This window comes from Medicago sativa, chromosome 6 (assembly GCF_051527215.1).
Source record: "Medicago sativa cultivar Bolivia chromosome 6, Bolivia_mono, whole genome shotgun sequence".
In the NCBI taxonomy this organism is placed as follows: Eukaryota; Viridiplantae; Streptophyta; class Magnoliopsida; order Fabales; family Fabaceae; genus Medicago; species Medicago sativa.
Window position 1 is genome coordinate 35,092,188 of NC_140754.1, and position 18,779 is coordinate 35,110,966.

The window sequence follows — 18,779 nt, forward strand, 5'->3', positions numbered from 1 at the left end:
TCAGAAATAAGACTCTCGAGTGCATCGGGCATGAATTCAACAAATGATAAGAGAAGTTCAAATCAGCTTTGAAACCCCCAGAAATCAGGTGGAATTGACAAGTCAAATCCGAAAAACTTAAAGTACATCAATTCCTTACAAAAGATGACATATATGGCATTTGATCGAGATGTGTTGCGTGGATCACAAGCTCAAGATGTTTAATATCTCTCTTTGACAAACACGGAATCCATGTATCAAGGTGTTCATTTGTGATCTCGAATTTGTAGTCACGAGGTATGAAAAGACAAAACTTATCTATCGACCCTTTGTGTTACATAAGTACATCTGTGATAATTTTATAATCTATTGGATCATCGAGATCCTCGTATTGATCAAAAAAGTGTTCGTTAAACCGTAGTCATGGGAGTGGGACATAATTCCACATATACCTCAATTGTTTAGACAAAGTACTAGTCCCAACTAGGTCTTTGATGTCCATGTGTGCTAGGATGTCGTCAATGGCATTGCTAGGTAAGTCACAGATCTGATCAATATGATCATCTTGACTGTCAACAAGAGTGACATGATTTACTGCACTAAGACTATTTCCAACAAGAGTGACAGTCAAGATGATCATACAGATCGGATTAGTGACATACCATGCAATGCCATTGACGACATCCTATTGCACTTGGACATCAAAGACCTAGTTGGGACTAGTATTTGTCTAAACAATAGAGGTATATGTGGACTTATGTCCCACTCCCACGAATATGGTTTGACGAACACTTTTGATCAATACGAGGATCTCGATGATCCAATAGCTTATAAAATTATCACAGATGTTCTTATTCAACACAAAGGGCCGAAAGATAAGTTTGGTCTTTTCATACCTCATGACTACAAATTCGAGATCACAAATGAACACCTTGATACAAGGATTCTGTGTTTGTCAAAGAGAGATATTAAACATCTTGAGCTTGTGAACCACACAACACATCTCGATCAAATGCCATATATTGTCCTCTCTTGTAAGGAATTGATGTACTTAAGTTTTTCGGTTTGACTTGTCAATTCCACCTTATTTTTGGGGGTTTAAAAGATTGCTTCAAATTCACTTATCGTTTGTTACATTCAAGCCCGATGCACTCGAGAGTCTTATTTCTGGCTGTCCATTACTTAAAAATCTTCATATTGTATTATGCAAAGATTTTGAGTATTTTGATTTTGCTCCTCCTACTCTTCAAGTCTTATTGATAGAATTTAAACCAAGTATGAAGTCAATTTGTCTCGAGAAAGCACAAAATCTGATTGATCTTACATTCATAGCTACTGAGGGCTGCGTATTTGGTTTGATCAAAAGTTTGCCAAAAAACATTCAAAGGCTTTCAGTCCATGAATCGGTTTTCACAAGGTTTGAAAACAACATTACTATAAATTGTATGTTTATTATTTTTACAGTTGGGTAAGATTCTAACTCACATGTTAGTTTCGTATTAAACAAAGCATAATTTCTGTTGACATATATGGACTTGCGGTTTGTATAGTTAAAAGAGAAGATGTTGATTTTGATTGATAGTCCAATCAAATATTTATGCTGAAAGTTATTTGTTTTCCTTTGTATAGATTGAGTATGCAAATATTATTCCTCAAACACTGCTAAAAGGCTCCTTCAACTCCATAAAGTATCCGAAATTGGGTGGTGTGAATTTCAATGATAGAGGAGAACTTTTTTATATTCTTAGTGCACTCCAATGTGGTCTTGGCTTGGTTGAGCTTGTTATAGAGGTAAACATGATTAATTACCTGAGCTTGTTAACTTATTTCTTATTGTTGTATTTTGACTATTTACTTTTTACACTTCAGAGTTACATCGATGTCTATAACGTACAAGTGTCGGATCATTTAGAGGAGTTGGAATGCAGTAGTGATTGCCTTAATAATCTGCAGATGGTGAATATCCATGTTAGAGCATATAGAATTTCTCAGCACGCAATGAGTTTGATACGGTTCAGACTTGCTAATTCTACATCGTTAAGGACTCTTACTTTTAATGTTTTTCCTGGTTCTAAGAGTTTAGATGCGCATAGAATTTCACAAGACTTGTTACGGATGGAACGAGCATCACAAAGAGCACAAGTTGGAGTTCCTTCCCGGTGACTTATTTACAAACCCATCTTGTGATAAAGGAAATGTGGGTATTTGAAGATGACAGTGAATGTATTGTTTGTTTTATTTTATTTTTCTATTCGATTGGTATTATGTGGGCATTATTTGTAATATAGTTTGGGAATTAGTGGACTCGTTCACTTTCTGTTGTGGTTGTTTGTTGGTTGATTTCAGTTTTTTTTTTTATGATGAATCATAAATGTTTAAATAACAATTTCCATGTTTTTGAATTACCGGGCTAATTTTTTTTCCAACAAGAATAAATAATGAATTTGATATTTAAAAATTGTTGAGTATCAAGGAAGTTGATTTTTTCAATTTTTTTTTTAATTATACCATTATTTTAATCCACCAATAAATTGGAGTGATGAATTTAACTTTTTCAATTATCGCTTCGTTTCTTTTAAGTGTTTTGATACTATGCATTAAAGTTGCAATGAACTTTTCCAATTATCTCTTGAGCTATTTGGTTATATGATGATGTAATCTGATTGCAGATATATTATGCATTTTCGTAATCACGATAGGTTTGACAAAATCATGGTGCCATGATTTTCCCAAATCCTCCACAAATCCAAATAATGCAATTAATTTACTATTATTTTATTCTTGTATTCTAATAAATATTTACTCTTTTACTTGAATATTTAGTTGCCTTATAACTCTCATCAAGAATTAGGTCAAACAAAATGATCACATTGATCGAATTAGTGGCCCACCGTGTAAAATTATTCATGGCATCGTAGAACGCTTGAAAATTGAAGACCTAGTTAGGACTAGCATTTTGTCAAAACAGTGGAGATATATATGTGGACTTCAGTCCCATGACTTTGGTTTGACAAAAAAATTATTGGTAAGTTCGTGCATTATGATGCCATGGATGTTCTTATGCGCCACAATCGACCGGCATAAAAGTTTATTCTTTTCATAGAACAAGGCTCCATCTTCAATCATTTTCAAGAGCACAATTGAAGACATTAACATGTGGACTCTATTTTTGTCAAGTAGGGGCATGGCATATCTTGAGCTTACGAACTTATGATTCAAAATATATCTTGAACAAATGCCATATCCTATCTTCTCTTGTAAGGAATTGACTTACTTTAGATTTGGCGGATTTAGCTTGTTAATTCCACCTAATTTCTATGGCTTTAAAAGATTGCTTGAACTTAGCTTAGAAAAAGTTACGTTCAATTTTAGTGTTCTCGAGAGTCTTATTTCTGGTTGTCATTCTAATTCTCATCACCAGTGGCGGAGCCAGGAATTTTATAGAGCCTGGGCAAAAAGTTTATCGCAAATTCATGTGACATAATATATATATAAATAGTCATAAATCGAAATAAAAGAGGTTCATCCTTTTTTCAATAAAAGTACAATTTTAAATAAGAAAGATAAATATAACCTGCCAATAGCGTGCTAAATAAAATTAGGAGGTAAATGCCCTTTCCGTAACCTCTTTCGAGTGAATGTTCGAAAAGGAGAAGAGTATACGCGCTGAAAAACTAGAAACAAAACACTAAATTCTATCTCTTTTTTTTTTAAGTAGGAAAAATGGCATTGGACTGGGCTTTTACAAAGCAAGCAGCAGTATAGCCTGGGCTACAGCCCAGCCTAGCTGGGTGGTGCCTGCGCCACTACTCATCACATAGAGATTCTCTAAACTTAGAGGTGAAAGCGCTTCCTTTAATCTAGTTATTGGTTCAAGTTGTGTCTTCGAAACAACCACGATGCAGTAAAGTATAAATAGAAATACCAATGATATTGGAGGTCAGAATTGCTGCCAAGGAAGAGTTGCTTGTGTTTTTCCGCATCAATGAGCCTTTATGGGTCATTTATCAAGTTAATCAAAAACTTGTTATTCAACCAGAAAACTATGAAGATGTCTTCCCTAAGGTTGATCACTTCAATGGTGATAAAACAAATATTGAATCATCAAAGGATTCATGAACACTTTGAATTGAAGCAACACATTTGGTGGACATGCTTCTGAATTCGATAAGCATTTATAATATAAATATTTTCTCATAATGATTTTTATTGGGCTTATAGTACTTGGATGAGGCTTTCTCTCAAAATTTTATAGTACTTTAAATTAAAGGTGGACAATTTTCTATCTAGGAAAAATAGACAAACTTCCCACCTATTGTTAGCAAAGCATGTGAATTGTTCATTAAGGTACTATGATTTTGTGAGGAGCCTTTTTCATGTACTTTGATTGTCTGAGCTTTGCTAACAACAAATGGGAAAAGATTTGTCCATTTTCCCTAGTCAGAAAATTGTCCATCTTTACTTTAAAGTACAGTAAAAAAAATATGAAAGGAGCTCTTTCAAGTACTATGATCCCAGTAAAAATCATTGTGGAGAAATATTAATATTATAAATGGTTACCGAATTTAGAAGAATGTCAACCAAATGTGCTTCTTCAATTCTCTGTATCCATGAATCTTTTGATTATTCGATATATGTTTTAATACCATTGAAGTGATCAACCATAGGGAAGACATCTTCAGAATTTTCTTGTTGAAGAACGAATTTTTGATTATCTTGAGATGTGACTTCCTAGAAGGTGAATATTCTTCAAATAAAAGAGAGTCTATTATTAGAACAGAATTGAAGGTATTGACAGGAAAGGTTGTGGAGTTATTCTTACCTCAAACTTGCACTAGGATAAGGTTTATGAATGAGAGAGTTTGATAATGATGCGGAAGTGGCCTGAGGTCAGTGTGTTGGGTTAAGAATATAAAAGGAAGGAAGTTGAGAGAATTAAGGAGGAGATCGTGTGAGTGAGTAGAAGCTGTAACCGACTTAACTAGTGAAGTGAGTTGGACAGATTAGGTCTGGGAGGTGTGTATGCTAGTGACTTGATGCAAAAACTAAGGATGACTAAGTCCACCGATAACTGATTTTCCCCACATGTTTAATATTTTTCTCAAAACTTCTCTTCTAAATATAAAAAAAAAAAATATATGCATAAATTTGAAACAATTTAAGCTCACCAGTTCCAGAAGCACGTGCGGTCAAGAATCTCTTATTCTCACCTGAAATTTCTTCAAGAATCTCTTCAAATTAGCAGAGGTTTAAAAGTATAAGTTTTTTGTAACAAAAGAATAGTATAAGTTTTTTGTAACAAAAGAATAGAGATTTTGGGGTTTTTACATTACCTTTTGAACTTGAAATATATAGAGAAAATTGTAGAGAATCGGAGTTCTCCGTTACCTCCATTAAAGCCAGCTCTGACAGTAACCGAATAGGAAGAGGGAACCGATGGAAGTAGCAATAGATTTGGAATGAATCTATTCTGAAATCAAGAATCAGTTCAAGTATGAGAGATTAAAGGGTTATGAGAAGAAATCTAGAATAGATCTGAATCTGGAATCGATTGAAGATTTGTGAGAAGAAACCCGAAATCGATTTGGATTGAAGGGTTACGGGAAGGGGTTGAGCGATTGAGTTCAGGGAAGGAGTTCAAGGAATCGATCTGGAATCTGAGAAGATTTTGGGTGAGGAACGGTTCTGGAGTTTTTGTGGTTTGAGAGAAAGAAAAAGGTGAAAAAATTAGAAGAGACTGAAAAATTGAGCACGGATTGTTTAAAGTTTTGGAGGTATTGAAATATATAGGGGCGCGTTTTACCCAAGACCCTATACCAACGGCAGGCTTGCAATTTCGGTCCCAATATGCTATATATACCAACGCATTTCTTTACAGTCACTAAAGGTGACCGTTGCTATATGGCAAATTTCTTGTAGTGATTAACCTCCCAACAAACAGATATTTTGAAGGAGGAACATGAATGAACCACAAGATCTTGCCCTATCTAACCTCTTGCAGTTGATGAGACTTAAATTTGTAGGCATCCTTCAAGCTCAGAGAGCCAATGTTGGTATGTTTCCAAACCAGGTCATCATTTCTGGCTTGATGTAGGACTGTTACTTATAGCACACAGGAATTCATGTGGACAAAAACTTAGAAAATCTTGAGGCAAGTTCCAATGTGAGTCAAGAATGAAATCTGCAATCGTTGTATCTTCATCTATTAAAAGATTTGGAGAAGTAATGAAGTTGACTAAAGGCTAACCATACCATGCATTTGTCCAAAATCTAATTTTCTTACCACCGCCTAGGAACCAGGTAGAATTTCCCAAGATAACATTATACTCATTTTTCATGCTTGACCATATTGAAGAGAAAATGTGATAGTTAATTGGCTTACTATTTCTGATTGTTCTACCCCAAAGAAGCTTAGCCCAACATGAAAGTGCCGACAAGAAATAAAGGTTTTTGCTGCTACATGCAAAAATCTAAGAAAAGGGAAGTCTTGTTTCATGAGGTTTTGCCGAAAATGCCTCTCAAACATGTTTGTCTCATGTTTTATTTTAAATTATTCGGAGTACAAAGGTACAATAACTTATTGTGTGTATGTTATTTTTTGTATGCTAACGATTACTGTGTGTTGAATTTAGATATGGAGAAAAGGCAAAAGAGGTAAACATTTTGAATAATTGGATGTGACCAAAGTGTAGAGTCATTTACAACTGTAGTGTATGCATGTAAGTTGTGGTTTGAACATGTTTTATGATTTTAACGAAGACTGACCATGTAGGAAACTAAAGGGCCATCCACCTACATGGGCACTTGTTCGTATAGACAAAGCATCTGGTTTTATATGTGTGTCAGAAATGCTAGTAAGAAGGAAGCTGAAAAATTGGAACTTTCTATGGGTAATAATACTGATGTTGGGCCTTTAAAGAAAGATGCCTTGGCAAAGGTTGGTTTCTCTCCACATTTTTATGTAATTTTTGCATTAAGTTTTCTTTATTTGATGATGAATAAGGCTCTTGTTTGTCTATGCAGTTTCAATTAATGATGATAAGTGCAAAACTCTGTTGATTATCATTGTATTTTAAATATTTGAATTTCATATTTGTTATTATGCTACAGGAGGTTTTAGTCGAAGACAATTATTGCACGACTCATTGTATGGTAAAGGGTACCGAAGATTGGGATGGAAATGATTTCTTTTATGATCCTAGTCTATTGTCTTCAAATCATAAAATAAATTGGGATAGCACTATTGTTATTGGTGATAATGATAATGATAGCTTGAATTCCCATATTGACATAGAACAACTTCAAAAACTTGATAATTATGCTATAATGCCAGAGCGAGAAATAATTGAGGAAGAAATTTCTTTTCCCTGTGGACCAAACATTGAAAATGTATTGGACATTGAATTTCAACGAAAAGATGCTGCGAATGCAATGCAGTTTATAGACTTTTCCACAAATCAATGTATGGAGAAGTCTACAAACTGCATTGTATTCGCAACATCTTCTCGTTGGAACTCAATGTCCAATACATTTTCAATGTTTGGTCCAGAGGGAAAACAAATTTCTTCCTTAATTATTTCTCTATGGCCTTATAGCATTATTATCAAGTTTTTGAAGTTGGTCTATGTCCATATGGGAATTCAAGCTATCATTATCATTATGACCAATAACAATAGTGCATCCCAATTTATTTTATGATTTTAAGACAAAGGACTAGGATCATAAAAGAAATCTTTGTCAGCTCAATCGTCGGTACCCTTTACCATACAATGAGTCGTGCAATAATTCTTTTCTACTAAAACCTCCTGTAGGATAATAACGCATATGAAATTCAAATATTTTAAATACAATGATAATCAACAAAGTTTTGCTCTTGCCATCATTAATTGAAATTGCATTGACAAACAATAGCTTTCTTAAATATCTAATAAATGAAAATAATTGAGACAACTACATAAAAATGGGAAGAGAAAACCACCTTTCTCGCTATCCCAAAGCATCTTCCTTTAAAGGCCCATCATCGTTATTATTACTCTTGATAAGTTCCAAATTTTTAGGTGCCTTCTTGCTAAGCATTTCTGACACACATGTAAAACTAGATGCCTTGGCTATCCGAACAAGTGCCCTAGTAGACGGCGGACTTTTTAGATTCCTACATGATCAATCTTCATTAAGATCTAACTCGTAAAATGTAACAAAAGGAAAACACCAACCCAAAATCATAAACCATGTTCAAAACCACAACTTTCTTGCAAACACTACAGTTGCATATGCCTCTACACTTTGGGCACATCCAATTATTCAAAATGTTTATCTCTTTTGCCCTTTCGCCATATCCAAATTCAAAACACAATAATGCTTAGCATGCAAAAAAGAAAGCACACAATAAGTTCGTGCACCTTTAGATATTCCTTTAATTGTACAACTTCCTAGATTGAGTGTTATTTCTCCTAGAGTATTCAACTTCCTAGACTAGTGCTTACTAAATAAGCATTCAATGTATTTATTGTAAAGCCATTATAAATACAAGGTGTGTGATCACATTATACACACAAATATTCACACAGAAATACAAATTCTATATGGTATCAGAGCAGGTTCTAATTTTGTGACCTTTACTTTGTGCTTCATTGCTGCCGGCGGCGCCATTTGTTGCCGGCAGCATCACTCATTAGAAGTGTTTTGTTCCTATGGCTACTGTATATTTTTCAGTTGGTGTTTATCATTGTGCTCATCTCTTCCAGTGACTTTCACACCCTTTCCCAGTGTGCAATAACCAGCTGTCACTTTTATGTTGCAACCCAACACTAAGCACCGTCACCAACCGCCTCTGGATTCTCCAACAAGGAAGACAGTTCTTTAATCACTGTCAATAGCCACCACATGCACCTTCATGCACCACCACATTCTCCGTGCTTGGACCCCACACGCCTCCTATAGATTTGCTTGTGAGAGCTTGTGCAGTCGTCTCTAGCCACCATCATTCAGCGCCACCGTCGGAACTCCTCCTCTGTTACGTTTTGGTGGTAAATCCTTCCCCACATATGGTTCATACTAGTGGTTCCTTTTTTCTTCCCATAGACGATCAATCCGATGGTGACTTTCCCACATATGGATCATATTAATGGTGCCTTCTTTTCCCGTTGATGATCACTTGATGGTGACTTTTGATTTGTTGTAACAAGCTTGGTGCATATATCTTGTGTGCTCCAGCTTGAGGAAGGGTGTTAAAATTAAGAATCTTTAGATATTCCTTTAATTGTACAACTTCTTGGATTGAGTGTTATTTTCCCTAGTGTATTCAACTTCCCAAGCTAGTGCTTACTAAATAGGCATTCAATGTATTTATTGTAAAGCCATTATAAATACAAGGTGTGTGATCTCGTTATACACACAAACATTCACATAGAAATACAAATTCTATATGGTATCAGAGAAGGTTATAATTTTGTGACCTTTACTTTGTGCTTCATTGCTGCCGGCGGCACCATTTGTTGCCAGTAGCACTGCTCATTAGAATTGTCTTGTTCATGCGGTTGTTGTATATCTTTCAGTTGGTGTTTATCACTGTGCTCATCCCTTCTAGTGACCTTCATACCCTTTCCCGCTGTGCAATAACCAACTGCCACTTTTCTAGTGCGACCCAACACTAAGCACCGTCACCAACCGCCTCTGAATTCTCCAGCGGGACGACAGTTCTTTAATCACTGTCAATAGCCACCACATGCGCCTTCCTGCACCACCACATTCTTCATGCTTGGACCCTACACGCCGCCTCTAGATTCGCGTGTTAAAGCACGTGCAACCGTCTCTACCCACCATCTTTCAGTGCCGATCTTCGAAACTCCTCCTCTGTCACGTTCTGGTGGTAACTCCTTCCCCACATATGCTTCATACTAGTGGTTCCTTTTTTCTTCCCATCGAAGATCAATCCGATGGTGACTTTCCCACATATGGATCATATTAGTGGTTCAGTTTCTTCCCATCGATGATTAATCCAGTGGTGACTCTATGACTATATTCCCACAAATGATTATTAATGGTGCCTTCTTTTCTCGTTGATGATCACTTGATGGTGACTTTTGATTTGTTGTAACAAGCTTGGTGCATATATAATGTGTGCTCCAGCTTGAGGAAGGGTGTTAAAATTAAGAATCTTTAGATGTTCCTTTAATTGTACAACTTCCTAGATTGAGTGTTATTTCTCCTAGAATATTCAAATCCTAGGCTAGTCCAACCAAATAAGCATTCAATGTATTTATTGTAAAGCCATTATAAATACAAGGTGTGTGATCTCATTATACACACAAATATTCACAAAGAAATACAAATTCTATAGCATCAGGTTGAACTTTAAATTTAAAAATAAAAGTTGTGCAACGTCAAGTTAAGCCTCTAAATATCTTCAAATTGCATTTGGGAATAAAAATCAAAAATCAAGAAACACACAGACTAAACCTTCAAATATCAAAAAACACAAAAAATTATTTCAATTTACCAAATCAACTTGGGGCATAGAATAAAAACCGCATGATTTGGTTTCGGTTGGTAAAATAAATACCGTAAACTGAACCAGATCACCCGGTTGAGTAAAAAACTGATCCGAATACAACCAAGCTAAATGCGGTGTTTTGCGGTTTCGGTTTTGGTTTCTTTGGTTTGCGGTTTTTCTACGGAATTGATTCGGTTTTGCACACCCCTTTAACATATCATCATAAACCGTTCCTTTCACTAAAAAGTTAAAAGGTAAGTTATGTACATAATAAACATTATGGGTCATTTGGAAGAAATATATAAAACATTATAATCAGGAACATAAATCCCACAAATTCATAGAAAAAATAGACAATATTTCTCAATTTAAAATATCAAATCAAAATGAATAATACTAGTAAATGTGAAAGAGGACACACACACACACAAATAAAAAATACATTATTTTTACCTTTATTAAAAAGAACAGCAGAACAATTAATCTTTCTTTGTTGTTGTTCTCATATTTAATTAAAGAAATCACAGTCGTCGGAGAAAATAAATGATAGCCTTTGAATCGAAATATGTTGCACAACTTGTAGATCTAATAGAGGCAAAACAATAGAAAATTTAATCAGATAAAAGAAAAGATATAACTAATCAATGAAAGAATCATATAAATGAATTAAATTTCAATATATATAAAGCTGCAATTTATGCACCCTCCCGAAAATATCATAATGATAAATTCAGTCATTCAAGTATATATGTGTGTCACTCAACAAAAATTTGTATTTGTGCGTGTGCGAATATATCTTAAATATCTAATAGTGATAAATATATAGATAATGAAATAGCAGATTACCAATTCTCTGTAAATACTAGATAACAGAGATGCAGAGGGAGATACAGTTTCAGATGCGCCGCAAGCTCTTTGCAATTGTCAAGGTAAGCGCAACTCAACATTTATAAGGGTTTTATCGGATGAAGGGTTTGTGTTAGGTTTATATATGTCAAAAAAACCTCAAATTGAAAAGCCCACTTTGTTAGGCCACTTATAAAGCCCCAAATTTTTTTGTCTTCGTTTGAGTGAATCTATGTTGGGTCTCATACCCACTTTTGTTGTTTTATTGATGGGCTCTACTGAGGTCCAACTTTTGCTCCAACTCAAATTTTCAACCTTTTGTAAATACAAATATTTTTTTGAAAATAAATAATGTTTGTTGGGAAAAAAATTCAATTTTCTTTTAAGAAAAAATTAATAATAAAAATTTAAATGCAAAACTAAATAGAAATTCAGTCGAATAGTGAATTATAATAAAATAATAAGAAGGGGGACACGAATCAAAGCCTTCTCAAGCAGAAACATATGTTTTTAGCTCAAAAAAATAAGATATCACCTCTGTTGAAGGTTCTTCCCTCTTTAAATGCATGTATTTAAAAGGGATACATAAACATAATCCACGGTTAAGAATAACTCAAATTTAGACCATAGATAAAGTTTTTTTATAGGTGACACATGCATAACTCAAGTTTAAGAATGACTCAAGTATACTTTATAAATAGATAAACATAGCAATATACAGATTGTAATTTTTTCTAGGCTGGCCATTTAGACAACGTACTTGATGGTTTAGATTTTGTTGAATCCTTTTTTGGGCGACCATATAGAGATTGCAATATATTTTAAATTTTATTATATAAATTTATTTAATACTTTTCCTAAGAAAACTACTATAAATGTGTAACTGGATCATATCATTCATCTTTTCTCTATATTTTTCTTTAGAAACACTAGTATTTCTCTCTGTTCTCTCTATATTTTTCTTTAAAATAAAATAGCACTTTTATGTAAGATATAGTCTACCATATTTAATTTAAACTAGTACTTGGACCTGTGCGATGTACGGGAACTTAATTATATGAATTAATAACCAGTATTTGTAAGATTGACTTATCATATATTAAAATAAAAAGACTAATCTATCACTTCCTTAAATTAATTTTGACAGAAAATACTCAATAAATAAAAATGAAATAAAATCCATATATGTGGTAGCAAGTGAAGGAACGCTGTAGATATGCTCATGAACAAATTTCATATAATTTGTTAAGCTTTTGGAGACCTAACCCACTTGGGTTAGCCTGGTGGTGTTGGCTTGGTACCTCGAAGCGTACTTCTCTCAAGCTCTAAGGTTTAATTATCCCTGGTGGTAGGCAAGCTTAGCATCTTAAAGAAAATATTTTGGAGACCAATGTACCATCCTCCATACAAGTTTATTTTCGTTTCTTCTTGAAGGCTCCCTCAGGTATCGTTTTTCCTCTTAACTATAATTTTAGTACTATTTTTTTTGGAGGGGGGGGGGGGGGGGGTGTGATAAAATGGGACACTTTATGTTTAGAAAGTGATAATGGAGGTTTTAATTTATCTTTACTGGGTAATTGGTTGTGGAGGGTATTAGTGGAAATGGTGAGTTTGTGGTTGATGATAGGTCATCTTACGTTATTATAAGCATGTTTTTCAGTAGGTTTTAGCAGCAAATAGGAGGACTATTAGAACGATTGCCTATGATTTCGAGACTTTTGTGATGTTTTCTATATTTGAGTCTGTAATTATAGTTTTCCCAAAACATAGCAATTTTAGGGGGTTTTTAAGTAATTCATGAAGAAATAATGCAAATTGGAAAATCATGAACATCCAAAAATTTGTGCAGACTTTGGAAAGACCAAGAATGAAGATTTAGGAGGCCTCTTGAGACTTTACAATGGGAGGAATTCTGTTCCCAAGTTCTGAGGCAAATTATTTGAAGACGAAAACTTAAAACGATGGAAAATCGGAGAAACTTGGCCCAAGAAGGCTTACCATGCGCCTAAAGCATGGAAAATTCTTGCCATGCCTCTAGAATACATTACCGTGCGCCTAGAGCATGGCTTTGGGTACACACTCATGTGCCTAGAGCTTTGCTCATGCTCCCCGGGCATTTGAAATGCAAGGGGCGCAGGCGTAATTTTATGCTTTCTTGTGGGTAAAACCCATGTTTTTAGCCCAAACCTAAATAGAAACTCTCACTATAAATACCAGCCTTTCTTGTGGAACAAAATATGTTTAACATTACCCTTTGAGTTTCGATGATGACAAGGTAATAAAAATTGTCAATTGGATACGCTAATATTTGTTCAAGTTTGTAGGACCATAGACAAAAAATTTAGTATCTTTAATTCAAGCATAGGTTCTGAAGAACAAATGAGAGCAATGGAAACTACAAAAGGAAGCTTGTGTTGCAAGAAAGAGGTTCTGAAGAAAGAGGTTCTGAAGACAAGAGGTCCTGAAGAAGCTGACGTCATCAGAAGCACTCTCCTCAGAAGCTGGTCACCAGAACCTGACGTCATCAGGAGCTAAAGATCATCAGAAGCTGGATAACTAGAAGCTTCAGTTTGTGTCAAAGAGCTATTCTAATCATGCCTATCATTGCAGAAGAATGGAAGCCTGATGCAACGGGTAAATCAGAGGATTTTGGAAGGCATTGGATGCTTATTCTTTGGAGAACGTTGGAAAATGACAATAGTACAATTGTATAACCACTACCTCCATTACTCTATTTTGTGTCTGCAATAGTACAAGAACAACAGTTGTGACTACACTGGTATTCCTTTATACTTGAAATGGATTGAAATTGTTCCTCCATAGGACAATAACCATATCAGGCAACAGATCATTGGTGATTTGATCAGCTTCAAACGACTCTTTTTGATGTGCTGGCAATCATCAACGTCTCTTTCATAGCTCTATATAAAGGAGTGAAGACTTGAAGATTTCCAAGTGACTCACAACAATTTTACAAGTGCCAAAACTCTGCTGAAATTGTTTTCATATCAAAGTTCACTTAGAATTTCTTAACAACTTTCATATCTTAGAAATTCTAGAGTCTTAAGAGTCTGTATCTGATTTGTATTGTAAACACCTTGATTGTATATCAAGTGTTCAACCTCAAACAATTTTCTTTGTAATTCTGTTTGAATAGAAGTCTCTTGCAGTTGTGCTTGAGCATAGGAAGTCTCTTGATTTTGTTCTTGAGCATAGGAAATCTCTTGCAGTTGTGCTTGAGTTGTTTGAAGTCTCTTGCTAGTTTTAGCAGTGAGTAGTTGTAATCAGATATTTGATTTTAGTTAAATTTCTTTCGAAGTGCAAGGGGGACATGACTACTTCTGGTTTGTGGAAGGAACCTGTATAATTGTTTTGTGTCTTTCTTTTCTCTTTCTCTCTGTTTTTATCCGCTGCATTTAGATTCTGAACATCACTTTAGAAGCTGAAATCTATCAGGTTCTGAATTGTGATTTCAATTTAGGAGAAAACGAAGAAAAAGCTAACACAATTCAACCCCCCTTCTTGTGTTTTTCTCACCATCAATTGGTACCTATAGCCTTGGTCTATTGTCTTAACACTTAACAGTGTAACAGGAAAAGATCTGAGAAAAACATGTCTGGTGAAAGCTCTTGTTCTGGTCAGAACAACAATGCTGTTCCATATGATTATGGTGTTAAGAAGCCTGACTCTGGCAAAGCTCCAAAGTTTAATGCAGATCCTAACGAATTCTCTTGGTGGAAAACCAACATGTACAGTTACATCATGGGTTTAGATGAAGAACTATGGGATATTCTTGAAGAAGGAGTTGATGATTTGGTCCTTGATGAAGAACGAGCTGTTGTTGATAGAAAGAAACATATTTCTGCTCAGTATAAGTTGTTCAAGATGAAGGATGATGAAAGTATTGAGGAAATGTACTCAACATTTCAGACCCCAGTCTCTGGATTACAAATACTGAAGAAAAGTTATGTTGCTTCTGATCATGTGAGCAAGATACTGAGAAGTTTGCCTGTTAGAAGGAGACCTACGGTTACTGCTATTGAGGAAGCTAAAGATTTAAACACTTTAAGTGTTGAAGATCTTGTCATCTCTCTCAAAGTTCATGAAATGAGTCTGAATGAGCATGAGTCTTCAAAGAAGAATAAATCTATTGCTTTTCCATCTAAGGGAAAGCGATCTAAAGTTCTCAAAGTCACTGAATCTGAAGAAGAATCACCTGATAGAGATTCTAATGAAGATCCTTCTGAGAAGATGGCTATGCTTTCTAGTAAGCTTCAATATCTGGCTAAGAAGAACATGAAGTTCCTGAGCAAGAGAGGTGGTTATAGAGGCTCCAAGAAAGAGGGTCAGAAGGAATGCTTCAACTATTAGAAGCCTGGACATTTCATTGTTGATTGCCCTGAACTTCAGAAGGAGAAATCAAAGGATAAGTCGAATAAACCAAGCTTCAACTCAAGCAAATTCGGACTATTTGATAACACACGTGCTTCCTTCCAAAAAAAAAATGTGCTTCTTTGGTGCGGTGATAAAGTTTTCAAGAATGACCTTGTACGACATTAGTTTTTTTTTTGTATGGACGGAGTTTGAACCCTAGACCTTACATATATTATGACCTTGTATGAAATTAGTTTGATTCATGCTAAAACTGTTTTGAATTTAATTGAATTGATATGAGAACTAATACTATTTAATGTGCAAATTAAAGAACAAAAGAAAAAATAACAACATAAATAAATAACTCTGACAATATATATTTAGGCAAGATTACTCCAAGGGTCATTTAACTTATTTATTTGTAACACTTGAGTCCATTATTCCGTTCAAATACTTTATCTGGTAAAATGTGTACAAGTTAACCCTTTTTTAATTTTTTTAATAATAATTTTAAATAATTTTATACAATATTATAAATATTCATCTTCTTCTTCATATGTTTATCATCTTAACCATCATCATATTTTTCATCAAACACAAAAAATTCAAACCAAAACCTAAAAATATCAACCCTAATATATGTGGCTAACCTCATTAATGTTGTTTTTAATGAAAATAAAAAAAAAAAAAAAGATTAACTTGCAAACATTTAAAAAAAAGATTTGAATGAGACAAAAAATAAATTAAGGCTCACTGTTACAAATAAATATGATAAATGACCCCTAAAATAATTTTTCCATATATTTTTTTTTTTGAAGAAGAACTTTTGATATATTTATTTGGTGGGTTAATATGTCACAAATGCATGTTGGCTTAGTGGTAGAGTGCAACTTGTGTAAGGGAAATGCGTGTATTTTTTTTTTTTTTTTGTTAAAATCAAATTAGATTAGACTACAATCCTCATGAACAATGAAAGATGAGCACAAACAGCGAACAAAAACAACACTTCGGTAGGGGCACTACAACTAAACAAAGGCAAAACCCCCTCAATGTTATGGATGATAATATGATCCATCAAATTCATATCCATCCAATCCATCCACCAAATAATTTTTTTAATGAATAGGATTCAATCCATCTATTTAAAAATAGGGTATTACTTTTCCCACCCTGCAGAATTCTGGCGCGCCCTGTAAATTTTCCAAAAATGCCCCTATGCAATCCGGATTTTAAAATCCGCATTCAGTTTTTCCTTTGTTATAGAATGAAAATTTGAGTTTTTCACAAATTCGGATTTTTCCGGATTTTGTAATCCAGAAACTTCAAAAAATAGGGCACGCTACATGATTTTTCCGGATTAGATGCATAATACGAACACCCCATAAACACGCTTTTTCAAGGGAAAAACAGTTCGGATTATATAATCCGAACTGTATCAGCATATATTTTAAACATAATTGTAACATGTATAGTCATTTTAGGGACAATATTAATCTTTCTAACTCTCATCCTTCTGTTTTGAGTCATTGTTACCTGTTCTTAGTCGTTTCGACCCATTTTTCATTTTTTTTAATTTTTCATATTCTGAGAAAAATCCGAAAAAATTTGCATTAGTTTTATTTGATTTTTAGAATTTTTTGGTGATATTTTTATATTTTATTTGACAGGCTTTTAGCATTTTTTTTAATTAGTTTTTTTGTTGTTTTTAAAAGCAAAACTCAAAACTGCTGAAATGTGAGAGAGTCTGATGGCTAATTATACATAAGAATTGTCCGGATTATAAAATCCGAAATAGTAAACATAAATCCGGATTTTAAAATCCAGACTGCACAAGGGCATTTTTGAAAAAAAAAGCAGGGCGCGCGAGAAACCTGTAGGGTGGGAAAAGTAATACCCTTAAAAATATGGATGGGCCCAATTCATCCACTTATAAAAAAGTAGAGATTTACTTTTCCCACCCTATGCTATTCTCTCACGCCCCATAAAATTTCCAAAAATACCATTTGTCCGGATTCTAAAATCCGAAATTACACTAACTACATTTTCTGTGTTGTATTTGATGTCAAAGGTCTCTACTGATCGTTGTATAATCCGCGCAAAAAATGCAATGCAATTGCAAGGATTCTATGAACGGTCAGGAGGGACCATGACATATAAACACTGCTAAAAAACTAAAAAATGTTTAAGAAAGAGTAAGAAAATATGGGAAGTGAAGTATGAAAGAAATTGTTGAAGCATGCAATGCTATTTATAGCCATAAACTAGAATTAGATCATAACTACAGTCAAAAGAAACATTTTTCATATTTCAACGCCAGAGTCCACCTAATCTGGAGGTTTCAGATTTTACAATCTGAATCCCTAGTAATATTTTCAGATTATACAATCCGAACAGCACCAGATTGTGTTTAAGTTTGATTTTTAGTAGGTTTCACGGCGAATGACATAGGAAAAAATTAAAAAAAGGTAGAAAAATAATTAAACAGCTTAAAACAACACAATAACAGAAGTCTCGAAACTTTTGTAGCTGACCTGCCAACTAACATATTTTGATCAGCAGGTCAACTGGATCAAGTTTATAATAACCTCTTTCGAATCAGATCTGTAACATAATGATGAAAGATAAGGTGTTTCAAGAGGATTGTTTTGAGTTGTATCCTATTGCCTTGCCAACTAACATATTTACATTGCCAAGACAACACAATCTAGCTTATAGCAACCTCTTGGTGTTCATATCGTTCAGAAGATTTTTGAGAATTTTTTCTTGTGTTTTACCACAAATGAACGTAGCACACTTATTTATAGAGATTTTTGTGTATCGTGGACCACATAAATTGTCGGTGCAATGTGGACCACACAAAAACTCGTGTTGAACTGGTTCAGATTATATAATCTGATCCGGACTTGAAAGCTATATATCTTGGTATATTTGACAGCATGATTAAGATCTATATTCTCTATCTATCTATCTATGTTCTTAAATGAACATCTTTACCGTAAAGTTCAGTGGATAGATATTTGACAACATGGTCAAGATCTCTATTTTCTATCTATCTACTTTTTTAAATAAACATCTCTAGCGTAAAGTT

General features: G+C 34.3%; 1 pseudogene; it reads left to right on the forward strand.

Moving 5' to 3' along the window:
* The first annotated feature begins 535 nt into the window (after positions 1-535).
* LOC146914773 (F-box/FBD/LRR-repeat protein At1g13570-like) lies at positions 536-7,677 on the forward strand (annotated as a pseudogene).
* The last annotated feature ends 11,102 nt before the right edge of the window (positions 7,678-18,779 follow it).